Source organism: Homarus americanus, unplaced genomic scaffold, assembly GCF_018991925.1.
Source record: "Homarus americanus isolate GMGI-L3 unplaced genomic scaffold, GMGI_Hamer_2.0 scaffold39155, whole genome shotgun sequence".
Lineage (NCBI taxonomy): Eukaryota > Metazoa > Arthropoda > Malacostraca > Decapoda > Nephropidae > Homarus > Homarus americanus.
This window is the reverse complement of record NW_024737042.1, coordinates 3,663,913-3,677,987: the sequence shown is the minus strand read 5'-3', so window position 1 is coordinate 3,677,987 and position 14,075 is coordinate 3,663,913. Positions and strand designations below refer to the sequence as shown.

At 40.2% G+C, this 14,075-nt stretch overlaps 1 protein-coding gene across 3 annotated transcripts in view; it reads left to right on the top strand.

The window, feature by feature from the left end:
- Nucleotides 1–6,103: 6,103 nt before the first annotated feature.
- LOC121872593 (ubiquitin carboxyl-terminal hydrolase 2-like) overlaps nt 6,104–14,075 on the top strand; it is a 181,296-nt gene continuing 173,324 nt past the window's right edge. For all 3 annotated transcript variants that reach the window (XM_042375437.1, XM_042375439.1, XM_042375436.1), the window contains exon 1: nt 6,104–6,430. The gene's annotated coding sequence lies outside the window, so the exon portion shown is untranslated. The remainder of the gene's footprint in view (nt 6,431–14,075) is intronic.

Here is a 14,075-nt window from a genome sequence, read left to right as displayed (position 1 = left end):
AAACTTTTGTGGCAAAGGAGTTAGAACTGGCATCAATGAAGGCTATTGTCCACCTTTATATCCATTTTGGGTGAAGAATTTCAGAGCTTCATACTCCAAGGAAAAGGAAGCACTAGTTTTAATCATTCAGAACTCTTTTTGAGTGGGCAGGTAAAAGGCTACCTGAAATTTTTGTCCACGTTTGCAACCTGAAAACATTCCTTTGTAAGCTTGGAAAAGTGAGAGTACTACAGTATAGTCTCGGTTTACGCGGTCAATTAAACCCGTGGAGGTCCGCGTAAAACGAGAAACGCGTAAACGAAATAACAGAATATATGGGATTAATTGAAATAGAGACTGGGCCGACCCCCAGACTACCCTTTTTCTGACACAATACGTACGTTGTAGTAAAAATAACATCTTAATTTTATGATGGTATGCACACACAATTAATATTTAAGAGAAATGTCAATAATATTAGGTTTTTTAACACTTACGTTAGTAGAAGAGATGGCTGGATACACGGGGATGAGGGGTTGGTTCCGAGGCAGAGGGCAGATTATTGGTCCTCACCTGTATCACTATCCACCACAGAGGCTTGCAGGGCCTCTTTGTCAAACCCCTTAAAGTTCATATCCTCACTATCACTACGTATCACTGACTTGGGCTGGCTGTGGTGGGTGGCGAGTGAAGAACTCGGTAATGTTTTGTTGACTGGGCAACCTTGTGCGCACCTTGCCCTTTCCACTTCCCGCGTAAATGATGGAATGTACCGTGTAACTAATAATTGCCAGTCTGGCCAGGTGCCGCGTAAATGACCAAACGCGTAAAGGAAATCCTCGTAAATCGAGACTATACTGTACAGTACTTCTCACCATTCACTTAAGCCAGTAATTTTAATGAACGATTGTTAATACCAGACCATAATTCAAATGTTAAGCATGACTTACCAATATGTCAAGGGTTCGAGCCTCGGCCCAGACACACGTGAGAAGGGCGTTATCCAGTGTGACCCTCACTACCAAACACCACAGGTATCCCGGTCCCTGGTTTCCTCCTGAACTATCACTGGATAGACCGCCCAAACAGCTAGTAAGCTGATAAGTGTCAAATATGATAAAAAAAGGGTTTAACAGCTACGGTTTTAAATATCTACATTTCATATTTTATACATGTCCACTGTTTTACCAAATTTAGCACTGGTGGGTAACCTGTGGCCCATCGAGGTTCAGAGTGCGGCCCACTAGATATCTGTTGATAACTGGTACAGTATTATGAATTATTAGCAAGTTTTTTTTCTACTCAGTGTTGATGGTCATTATAATGAAATAAACACAAAGGTTTTTTATACTAATTTCTTTTGTTGGGTTAGCTTCCTGCTTAGTTTTCAGTATCTGTAGTTGATTACAATTAATAGTATAGTTTGAATTTTCTATGAACTAATCAGCTATTAGTAGAGAAGAGGGGCATGGCTCACGGGCCAAGTTAGTGCGGAAAGAGTATAGTGGTGGTGGAGGAGAGGTGGGGTTTACTGGGGGAGGGATTCATCTGAATCAGATGACAGAGCAGGTGATGGGGGAGGACAAGTGGGAGCTTTCGAGATGCCACACGTCGATGGCTGAGATTCAGGTGATGTTATTTTTACTTTTTTGTAAAGTAGGAAAGCAATGAGATAATAAACATATTAAATCTGTGTAAATCGAGAGGTGACTGTATAACTTATTAGGAAATGTGGATAAGTTTATTTTTTATATTTATTTAATTGATACTACTTCCGTAGGTACGGACCTTTTTTTCCATTATACTTCTTGTGATTGATGGCCATTCCATTGAAATAAGAGGAAAAGATAATTACAGAGAGCCAGTACATGACTAGTACTTGCCAACAGTGCGTGACAGAGACGTGACCGATCGCCCAAGCGGCTAACGAGCCGATCAGTCGTGAAGAGGATAAAAGTAAGTAAAAGTAAAAAGATGTTAGTCAAGATGGAAGGTGGTGATGTCCAGACCAGAAGCAAGGCCAGGCAAGGGTGTGAGGGGGCGGGTTCTTGGGCTTGCCACCAATGTGAGGGGGCCGGTTCCCCCTCTGTTTCTACACCACCCTCATCTTACTTACTTCTCTTAGTTCTTACTCTTACTCAGTTCCGTCACCTATGCTTGGGTAGCATGGACATTCTTTTGGTAGCATGGTCATTCTTTTGGTAGCATGGTCGAGGGTCTAGGCACGTGAGTATGGTAATTTTGGTATCAGGTCACTTGGATGGAAATAAAGGTAAAATACTGTGGGAGAAATGAATACACCTACAGTACTCTTAAAAACAAGTTTATTAATATGCAATCAATGGGGAAAGATATTGTATTAATCATATAATTACCCGGCTCACCTCCTGGGCTTAGTGCAAACTCAGTTCCCTCTTCTTTACTCTTACTCACGTGCCTAGACCCTCGACCATGCTACCAAAAGAATGACCATGCTACCCAAAAGAATGTCCATGCTACCCAAGCATAGGTGACGGAACTGAGTAAGAGTAAGAACTAAGAGAAGTAAGTAAGATGAGGGTGGTGTAGAAACAGAGAGGGAACCGGCCCCCTCACATTGGTGGCAAGCCCAAGAACCCGCCCCCTCACATTGGTGGCAGCTGTGGGATCGGCCCCCTCACATTGGTGGCAGCCCAAGAACCCGCCCCCTCACAAGGGGATATTTCCATGGCTGATCTAATGCAATTCTTACATGCACAGCGAGAAGAACAGAAGCAATTGCTGCAAGAACAATGAGAACAGAAACAACTACTGCAAGAACAACAGGGGCAGAGAGAAGAACAGAAGCTGGGAAGAAGTGAGCACCTTGTGAACAATGACATTTCTAACCACACCCTGCAAAATACAGTGTACTTAGCAAATGCTGCAGCTTCTGAGAATGGGGGTGGGGGGGGGGTTACTACTAAGCAGAGATGTTACCAAGAACAAATTCTGGCTTGAATGTCATGTACACTAATACCGACACATTCCTTGATAAGGGAGAGGAGTTTGAAACACTACTGAAGGTACACCAACCAGTTATTGTAGGAGTTGTAGAACTGTTGTACAAGAACAGGAGAATCGACCCAGAGGAATGTGAGTTCGGTATTGCTGGATATGACTCATTTACGAACCTTTCTCAAGAAACTTGCAAGAGGGGTGTGGTTATCTATGCTAGGCAAGACCTTAGAGCCAGCCAGGCGAGGATGTTTTTGAAGAATCCAAGTGGTGTGAAATTAAACTATTAAGGGAGGGGACTTACTTATTGTCGGGTGTATCTACAGATCCCCAAACTGTGGCCCACTAAATCAAAGGAACTTAAGAGCCTTAATAGACAACGTGGCGATGCTCAATCCTAGCCACCTCCTTATCACGGGGGAATTTAACTATGGCGATATTGACTGGAGAAACGAGTTCACCCCAAATGACTTGAATAACCCTGCTACTCTTTTTGTAGAAACTCTGAGAGATAATTTTCTGTTCCAACATGTTAAGAGACCTGACACATTACAGAGGGGAGCAAACACCCAAGCCACTAGACCTCATCATAACAAACGAGGAGGGCATTCCACAGTTTGGCTGTGTGAGGAAAGAAGGATGTACTATAACGGGTTATTCTAGTATGACCGACATTCACAGAGAAACGGTGGGCACCGCGGGCAAGACGAGTGTAACGAGCCCACGGCCTTGCTGGCGGTACACAGGATGCCAAATCCACCGAACATTGCCCGTTAACGTACCTGCAAAAGAGAGAGAGTGAAGCAACATTGCGTCGAAGAGAAAGGGAAGAAAGATTATCAACTAAAAGAGTAGAATTAATAAGACGAAATGCCTGGTGAACAGTGCCTTGCATTCACGTCTGGGAGTGGTGAAGCCTGATTGTCAGCAGTGTTGTCGGAGAGAGGCACTTCCCAAGAAGTGTAGTAGCACTACAGTGGAGGAGGATCCAGCTGTTGCTGAGGAAGGTCTTGAGAAGCTGCAGTTGGAAGACGAAGACCTGCGGCCAGCATGGGAGACGATCTCTGGAGCAATTCTGACGACTAAAAATTTCTGGGCTCAGTGGGATGCTCTTCGGTTGAAGGGTGGTCTGCTGCAGCACCATTGGGTGACTACCGATGGTCTTAACAGGTACAGCAGACAATGCTTCCCGTAAGATGAGGTCAGAGATCCTGGGAGAGACGCCCAATAATCCAGCCAGTGGACATCTGGGAGTGAAGACCCTGAGTCACCTGCTGCAAAGGTTTTACTGGGTTGGCACGCGTAATGTTGTGGAAGAATGGTGCCATTTGTGCGATGCCTGCTGCGCCAAGAATGGACTAAAGCTACACACGCATGCCCCACTGCAGTTGTACCATGCAGGCACACCAATGGAGAGGGTCGCAGTGGATATTGCGGGACCTCTGTCACTCACTGCAGATGGGAATAGGTACATCTGTGTGGTTATGGATTACTTCACTAAGTGGCCAGAAGCATATGCCATCTCAAATCAGGACGCCACGACTGTTGCCAGGGTGCTGGTTGACCAGTTCTTCTACCGGATAGGTGTGCTCCACGAAATGCATTCGGACCAGGGCAGAAATTGTAGTCAGCTGTGGTCAGCGAGTGCTGTAAACTGTTGGGCATAAGGAAGACTAGGACCACTGCACGTCAGCCACAGTCAGACGCAATGGTGTAAAAGTTTAATTGGACCTTGAGACAAGAAGCTGCCTTCTCTGCTGATGGTGTATCGGTCAGCTGTTCACGAGTCAACTGGATACACACCAGCAAAAATGATGCTGTGTCACGAACTGTGGCTGTCAGTGGACCTGCTGCCAGGGTATGCTGCAGGAGATGCTGCCTGGTCCTCTCCTGCTGTGGCTCCCACGAATTAATCATGTTAGCCCATACAGTCTCGATGGGATTCAGATCACAGGCTTGACTCAGCCAGTCCAGCAGCTGGATGTGGTCTCTATGTTCGGCGAACCACTACGTCACTCGCCAACTCACCCACACTGCTGAGGTTGATCCAGCCCCACGTGTTTACGGTCACGTGGCTTCTTGATAAACATGCTGCCTGTCGTAACGGGTGTTATCGGGTCTCTAGCAAAGACGGCCGTGGTTGGTAGTGTTGACACTTTTTTCATCCGAGAAAATAACAGGTCCTCCCCCACATACTGCTTAGGGAACTGTAGTCTCCCAATCTGGCTTTGTTCTGTGAACCTTTCCATAACAGCAGAGATCCTGTGGTGGATCCCAATTCCATGGAGTCGTCGCTTAACTGTCGTTAACGTGATGCTGCCTACTGGATCTATAAGTGTGATAGAAATGGACTGTTGGTGGTTTTTCTTTTTGTAAGCATGATGTCAAAGAGCAGTTTATATCCTTTATTCTCTTAAGAAATTTGTGTGACTAAGAGAGGAGTAAGATACACACAAAGGTTTGTAATTAGAGGAATTCATGTCTCCTAAGACATTTGACTCCTTGTGCAAGTTTAAATTCAGGAGTTTAAAGATAGCATAACATTGATATTTGAGCCCATAGAAACACTTTACACATTTACTTGGTAAGACACACAGGTTCCATCAACAAAATCATGATAACTTTGAACCCCTATTAATGGTCGTTAAGACAAGGAAGCAAGATATTACAGTACTCTGTATATATATTTCAGGCGATGTGCTGATACCGGATTTTTTGTTCAATATACGAGCGTGTTGATCAATTTGTATACTGTATTGTTCTCATAAGAGGTAAAATATCTAGCTAAATGGTATAAGATTTGGTGAGTACAATGGTTTTTAAACCATTGTTCGGAATTGATACGGTCAGTTTAAATATCAACAACTTATTTTTACGCCCGCCCTTCTGGAATCCTTTGATGGAAAGTATTCTTCGTTATTACTGGAGATATCTGGCATTATTTGTGGTGGAAACCTTACAAGCACTATCGAAAAATGAGCCGAAAAAATAATTATAACCAATATGTTTACACTTATTACGGCATGTTTGAAGCAATCATGTTTTGCGTGGTGTGTGGGGCGGAGTCTGGTTAGGTGGGCGGAGTTATTCTATGTGGAAAAGAAAACGAGACTTGCTAGTCAAGCTACCATGTTTGGTCCGTAGTCTGCTACGGCAGTTGTCAGCGCTGCACCCTGTTACTACCCTCTTATTTTCTCTTTTCTCCTCTTATTGTACAATTTGGTCCCAAGTACAACATTTGGTTCCGAGTTTTAGTGAGTTGAAGAGTTGTTTACGTTTGTGTTTTAAGTGTGACGTTGCGTCAAATTCATGTAAAACCGTCCGAATAAGACTGAGTGCAAGTGTCATAACGATGTGCCCTGGTGCAGGTGATGACATACACTAAGTGCCTAGTTGTGGTCATGACAAAACTTAGTGTTCCCTACTGATAAGGATTCTGACTGCCATACGCAGCCGATTGGATTTTTTGAAAAAGGTAGGTAGAACAATGTTCACATTACTTAATATGTGGCTCCTAGTTTGACTGATTATTTTTCACAGGTCTTATTTCGCATTGTTTTCAAATACGTTATTTTCTCAGATCCTATTGTAAATTTATGATATTGTATTATAATCAGTATACACATATAAGCTCAATTACAGTGGATGACAGCCTCGATGAAATGTTATTAATAAACCCATTTGTGTGGGGTGTAAGATGAGGTTTATTAATATGTTTACCTGTATGAGTTTTAAATGAATTACTACTATTTTCTGTTTATAAACAAATGGGTATATACATTAAACAACAGGTCGTTGTGTATTTATGCAGTAGTTATTAGACGTATTACAGCAACCAAAGGGCCTTTTAGACGTAGCAGTTACCCTTTTTCATTAACGTTTGGAGCCTTGCATTCATGTTGACCTTAATGTTTGTGCTTTTCATGTTTACTATAAATTGAGGCATCATACTGACCCGAGCTATTAAACTTGGATAATCAAGAACACCTGTAATTGTTCATTTGTCACACACTCCATAAGCTATTCGTGAGAACAGAGGAAGCCTATTGGACTTTTACCAGCACCCATACATGCCACAAGCTATACCACCACGTACCCTATAGGCCTACAGCAGCCACATCACAAATGTCACTCGTAGTGAATTTTCCTGCCAGTAACCTTTCCACACCAAGTTCGAGGATATTATACTTTACACTTATACAGTACCGGTATCTTAAGGACAAGGATTCCAGTAAAGGTGACCACGTTGATAATAAGAACATAATCGCTGTTATTGCAATATAAGTGCAATGTGACATACGTCATAGTAACTAATAATATGCATATTTTACTTTGTTGCTTGGGTTAAGTTAGACACTTATTGATTATATGAAAGCATAGTGGCGATTTGACTTCGATATTAAACGGAATGTATCTTCAAATAATCATCGTAAACATTATCATTCGTAAGGTGAAAGGTTACTTTGGGAGGAAGTCATACCTCCCCCTACTGTGGCAATGGTAGTTGTGATGGTAATAGTACAGCATCACACCCCCGCCACATACCTGATGGTTAGGTCAGCCGCGGGCGCCCACACAGGAGGTACCTTCTACCTACACCACCCGCCATTCACTCCGCTGTTAAAGGCCGGTATTTACGAGTTACCACCTTGATAATATTTTCTATACCTTTTGTTATTAATTTTAAAGAAACTCGGTGACTGTCGCCATTATACGTTATATGGAGTACACCTGATATTATTATCTTTTGTTAATGAGAATAGTTATTTTGTATAAACCATTTGTATTTCCACTACTGTTTTCTTATAGTGTATATCAGAGGGAGAGTGAGGAGGATGACGTCAGAGACGGTTACCTCACGGCACGTGTTAGGGGCGCGCCGAATTTGATCCATCTGCGTCACTTCCTTTACCTTGTAAATCTCATACTCGGACAGTTCCGGAGAAGTGAGGTCTTAGTTTAAACTGTATCTACTTACCTGACAGTCTATACTGCCAGCACCCTATTTATCGATCTCGTGCGATTTTTATTTTATTTTTAGTTTTATTACCTTGTTTAGTCTTACACCGAGAGCTTGTTCCCATCTCTTCAGTGCTGCTGGGCTGTATGGTATCTTTCAAGCTAGAGAGAGAGAGAGCAGTCATCGGTAAACATATGGTTATTGTTAACAAACCAAGATGTGTTAGGGCTGCCATGTCCAGAAGGAAAGACTATAGTAATTCAAGTGTCATGTTGTCGGCTTATGATAAAAGTAATGTATCAAGATAAATTGGGATAATATATATATATATATATATATATATATATATATATATATATATATATATATATATATATATATATATATAATTTTTTTTTTTCATGTAAATCCACAATGAAAACGTGGATAAGATAATTCTTGATAAAATCACACGGGAAAATGGAAACAACGGAATACCTTAGCTTTCGTCTTTATTCAAGACATCTTCAGAGGCAACTGATTAAGGAATTAAAATCAATAAACCTAAGTGATGGTCAGTTCAAAACTGATAATATGTTACATAAATTTATTTGTCAGTGGCCCAAGGTTAAAAATGCTTTGAAAACCTTTGATCTAGATGTATAATAGTTATTTAGTGGGTCCCTTATTTTTTACCTGACCTGACTAGTCACGTCAACCCCCTTCTCTTAAGCTCCTCTACGTGTGTGTTGGTGTGGGGATTAGTGGACGACATCATTATGACCTGACCTCATGTTTTTAAGGTCACCCTGTATATTTAAGCCTCTCTCTGTCCATGTAATCCAGTTGCCTCTGAAGATGTCTTGAATAAAGACGAAAGCTAAGGTACTTGTTTCCATTTTCCCGTGTGATTTTATCAAGATATATATATATATATATATATATATATATATATATATATATATATATATATATATATATATATATATATATTGTTAGGTTGGTCATGCAGATGATCATAACACGAACAAAGTTGAATAATATTGTTACTAACCTAACCTAGCTTAACAATATATTAAGATAGTAAACGTGACCTTTTAGTGTTACAGAACAATTTGTCCCATCTGTGGATAAAATTTGGTATACAGTATTAAGCATTCGGTATAGGAGGCAGCATGGGCGGCACTACACTCAACCGCCTTCACTTCCTTAACTGTAGAATTAGGCATCCATTGACAGCTGGATGAACTGGGGTTGCACTGGGATCAAACCAGCGACCCTTAGGATAGGAGGTACCTTTGACATTCATCAATTTTTGTTCCCGTGTTACTGTTTCATTAATATTACCCTGCCATGTATCTGCAGTAACATTCCAACAACTGGACACGAGTCTGCCGGTTGGGTTATCGTCTGAATGGCCGGAAATATTCAGGCAAAGTTTTTGTACTGTGGTAGATTTTTTCCTTTCGTTGTACAAAATTTGTGGTCTATATCGCAGTATACGAAAAATAAAAAAGATAATCCAAGTGCAGCATTGCTGAGTGGGTGATCAGGAGCGGACCACAGCATCAGTGAAATCAAGGTTTACGAAGACGTACAGATTGTTTTATATTTTTACTGTTTGAGTCCCAGGCATCTGACCACTTTTATATTATACAGAATATATAATGAGTATGTGGTATATTCCTGACCCGTCCTCATGGTGTACGTGTATGTGTTGGGTATGACAGCCTGACACTTGTTCCTGCTTAATTTTATTTCGTTCCAGAAAAATTCACTTCAAGTAGTGGTGATAATTAATACTGGTTCGAGTGGCTATATAAAGTATTCTAGTCATCACGGAAAATTGTGACGCCTTGGATTTTTTTTAGGTGGGAGGCTACCCGCATTCTTGTCTTCCTTAATGTCGCAGTTGAACACCTGTGATTAAATGGTTGCGTAACTGATTAAATGTTCGATCTAATTTATGATTAAATGACAGAAAAATTTACAAACAATGCAGTGTGTATTTCATACATTTGAACAGAAATAGTTATTGAATGTTTGTTAATTATCTGAAGACATATTGGTAAATTAATTGTTTCTGTGTCCGATATTGATATTGAAACAGTTTATTTTGCAAGAACACGTATACAGAGTCGATTAAAATCATATTACAGTATTAACATGGCTGAGCTAGTTGAGAACCTGAGCTCTCTTGAAGGCACCTGATATATACTGTACTGTACATTTATCTCAAGGAAGTATTATGTAACATTTGGTATCATCTGGAATAGTACATATACAGTAGCATGGTGCTAATAAGAACATATCAGAATGTTACTACGGATATCACTTCGATATTTATATATTTATTTTATTATTATTATTTTACATTTATATTATAAGTATATACATAATTTACAGTGGAATTTAAAAACATAAATATGATAAGGTAGGGAAGCAGTATAGCATGGGTTGTATTAAGGTGGAACAAGAGGACAGAGTTGTCAGGATTACGTCTAGTTGGTGGTACAATAAAAGCAGGTATATAAAGTAGGTATTACAAAAAATATTAATACTTAGACAATAGATATTTTTTAAGAGATGAGTTAAAAGAAGGGAGCGTAGTCTTTGCTCGGATGGGTGGGGGTAAGTTGTTCCACACCTTCACACCATGATATTTTATGGAAGTCTGGGACTGTGAGGAGCGCATGGAGGGTGGTCTTAGTAGATCTTGGTGCCTTAAGTTGTATCTCTGATTGTTCCGGAACTGGAAATAATTGTTGTCAAGCAAGTGATTGACAGATTTGTAAACAAATAGGGCACAGCAGTAGGTGTTGATATCCTCGAATTTTAACATTTTCAATTTAGCAAATTGTTCACTTGTGTGGTCTTTTTTTTTCAAATGGATCATTGTCCGCACAACTCTCTTTTGTGCAGTAACCAGGGTTTATGTTTTTGAAGAGCCAGAGGCCCCTCATAGTGTGTGACAGGTGTTGGTAAACAAGATTGTAATAGATTTCTTTCATTGCTGTGAGAGTGAGTGACTGTCGAGTGTGATACATGATACCGCACTGTTTGTTGACTTTACTGTGAATGGCTTGTATGTGGCTTCTCCAGTTAAGTTTCTCATGAACAATAACCCGAGGAATTTAGTATTTTGTTCTTGTTTGAGGAGTGTATTGCCAAGGTACAGGGGGTTCAAATCTGGGGGTAAGTTTTTCCTTCTGTGAAAGATCGTGTAGTGGGTTTTTTCGAGATTTAAGGTAAGTTTATTACATGTTACCCGGGTCCTGACTTTACTCAGTTCAGAGTTCATGGGGAATAAAAGTCTTGAGTTGCTGGCATAGAGATTACTATCGTCTGCAAATAAGTTGTATTTTATGAGTGTGCTGGCGTGGACTATATCGTGTATGTACAACAAAAACAGTACTAGACCGAGAATGGAACCTTGAGGGACGCCATACAAAATTGGTGAGGAATCAGATTGATGATTATTATAGCAAACATACTGCATCCTGTTGGACAGATATGAGGTAAACCTATTGTGGGACAGGCCCCTAATGCCGTAATATTCAACCATTGAAAGGAGGATGGTATGGTCGACAGTATCAAAGGCTTTAGAGAGATCTAAGAATATACCGACTGTGAACTGTCATCAAAAGAGTTTAAGATGTCATTAGTAAAGGATAGCAGAGCACTCTCAGTCGACTTTCTAGCTCTAAATCCATACTGAGAGTCGGCAAGGATGTTATTGACATTGCAGAAGGAATTTAGTCTACTACATGCTAGCTTCTCCGGTATCTTACTTAAGGCTGGGAGGACTGATATGGGACAGTAATTCTTGAAAAGACCTTTGTCCCCAGATTTTTTATATGCTGGGTGAACTTTAGCAATTTTCAGTTTATCCGGAACCACTAGTGAATGATGAGTCACAAATGTGGATGAGAACAGGTAGTATTAAGTGGGCTACTTTCTTAATGATGCTCATTGGTATATTGTTTTCGCCTGCTGTTGCATCTTTGGACATTTTTATGATGGCCAATAATTCATCTGGTGACGGGATAAGAACAGCTCATTTTGTTGTCTGTTTTGCAGGTAAGCTCTAAATTTCTCATGGTGATTAGGGATGCTCTCTGCAAGATTTTTGCCAACATTAAGAAAATAATCATTGAAGTGGTTGGTAATGAGAGAGGGCCAGATAGGATATTGACTCTACCGGAGGCGGTTTGTCACACTCCACTGGCAGATTTGTTAAGTTTTGATTATCATACAAACTGTACACGGCAATTATCGAAGTTTTTCAGGTGGCTGGTAATAAATGCTTAAATCATATTGGGATATTAAGTACGAGTGAAATTATTTTCAGGTGATGGGAACAGAGGTAACCCCTATGAGTGGTTGACCTGATTTTAAGAAGCGACACTGCAGGGTTGTCTGGGTAAGCTGGCACGCCTGGATAACCTACCTGTACCAACACCTGATGTAAAGGTTTAAAGTGCAGGACAAGAGTCCCCAAGAAGGTGTTCTGTTTCATCTATCAACAAGGATTTAGCTTACGTCCAGCAGTCTTTGCGAAACCACTCAGCCTGCCATAGTTGAGTTGTAAGTATTAGGATAGTACAGTGATTAGGTTTTATGTGGTTGCCTGTATAGTACAGGGAAGCAGTTATATACCACTAATTTACGGACTCATTCCCTGTCCTCAGTTTTGTGAGTGTAAAACACGGATCGCCAACTCAACTTGCGGATTAACCCAATCAGCAGTGATCTCTTAACCAAACGGCTTAGCTTATTTCATCAAACGGTGGGCCTGTCACAGGTACACACTGCTCTGTGGTCCAAGACGGATAATCCATGACACAATGTTAAAAATAGTCGCTCAAGGAAAAATGTGCTTTACGACTAGAGAGAAGCGTATATATACCGATTGTTAACAGTACGGCTGAACACAGTAATTTTAGTGAATGATTAACCGCTGCCTTAACGTGTAGCCTATAGCATGCAGGCCTTTCAACTCTCCCACCCGATTTAGTACCGATTAGGCCATTGTCAACCAAATGTATGAAAATCTGAACATGGTATCTAACTCTTTTTTTTGGATCTGTTCTTGGCTCAATTGACTTAATGTTCGTCTTTGTATACCTGTACATTATAATATACCTCCAATGTCTGTGTACTGTACATACTGTATGATTATCTGACTGAATGAATATCTATCTTGCAAAATACTGTTTGATACTCACAATCGTACCAAGCATGAGTAAACAAGTACGAATAATGATAGGTTCGTTAGTGTTTATTCTAAAAGACAGGGAGGTGGGATCGATTTTTTTTTTAGGACTAGAAGTTTTGCCGTTGAAGAGAAAAACTAGTTCAGACTAATCTAATCTTACTTAGGTTTAGTTGCGTAGGAAGTCATTATGATTGTGGTATTGCTTTGCTTAGGCTCTTTTGTTTTGTTATTTTTTATTTTTAGGTTGACTTTTGCAGAATTTGGTCCTCGATAGTGGTGCTCTTTAACCCAGAAAGATAAAACACCTGTAATCAAAACAAACAATAAACACTGCGATCATTGCATAACCGCAGATCCTTACAAATTAACTTGTGGCGTCATAACATAATAAATTCTGTTGATATAAGCTATGTATGTTTCCTAAGTTTTAAAATATTAAATAACTGCACTTCACATTAATCATATAACATAAGCATATATAAAAACCATGTTTGGTTAAACGAGACTGAACAAAACCAATAATAAATTACATAAAAAAATATTCTCAGTTCGGAGATGGGGTTAACAATCACCAACGTTATTGAAATATTTGTAATCACATGACAGAAGTTCATATATTAAATATTCATCAAAAACATTAGATAACAGACCTATACTGAGCACAAATCGTAAACACCAAAGTTCTCTCGTAACTTGGAAACTACTGTATTGTGCAACACCTAGTGCTTGCGTGATCAACTTTCAGGTCAGCCCTCCACTATGGCTGCATGTTTACTATGCCTCTCTTAACATGGTCACGCCCATCATGGATTGTGTAGCTGCCCCGCATGCGATTCTGTTTTTGTTTTTAAAGAGAAATTCAGCAGTGGATTGAAAGATCACAGTATCATAACTTCACCTACCAGGGATATCAATACAATTTACTGGGTTTAAGCTCTACAGTATAACAAACAGATTTATAAA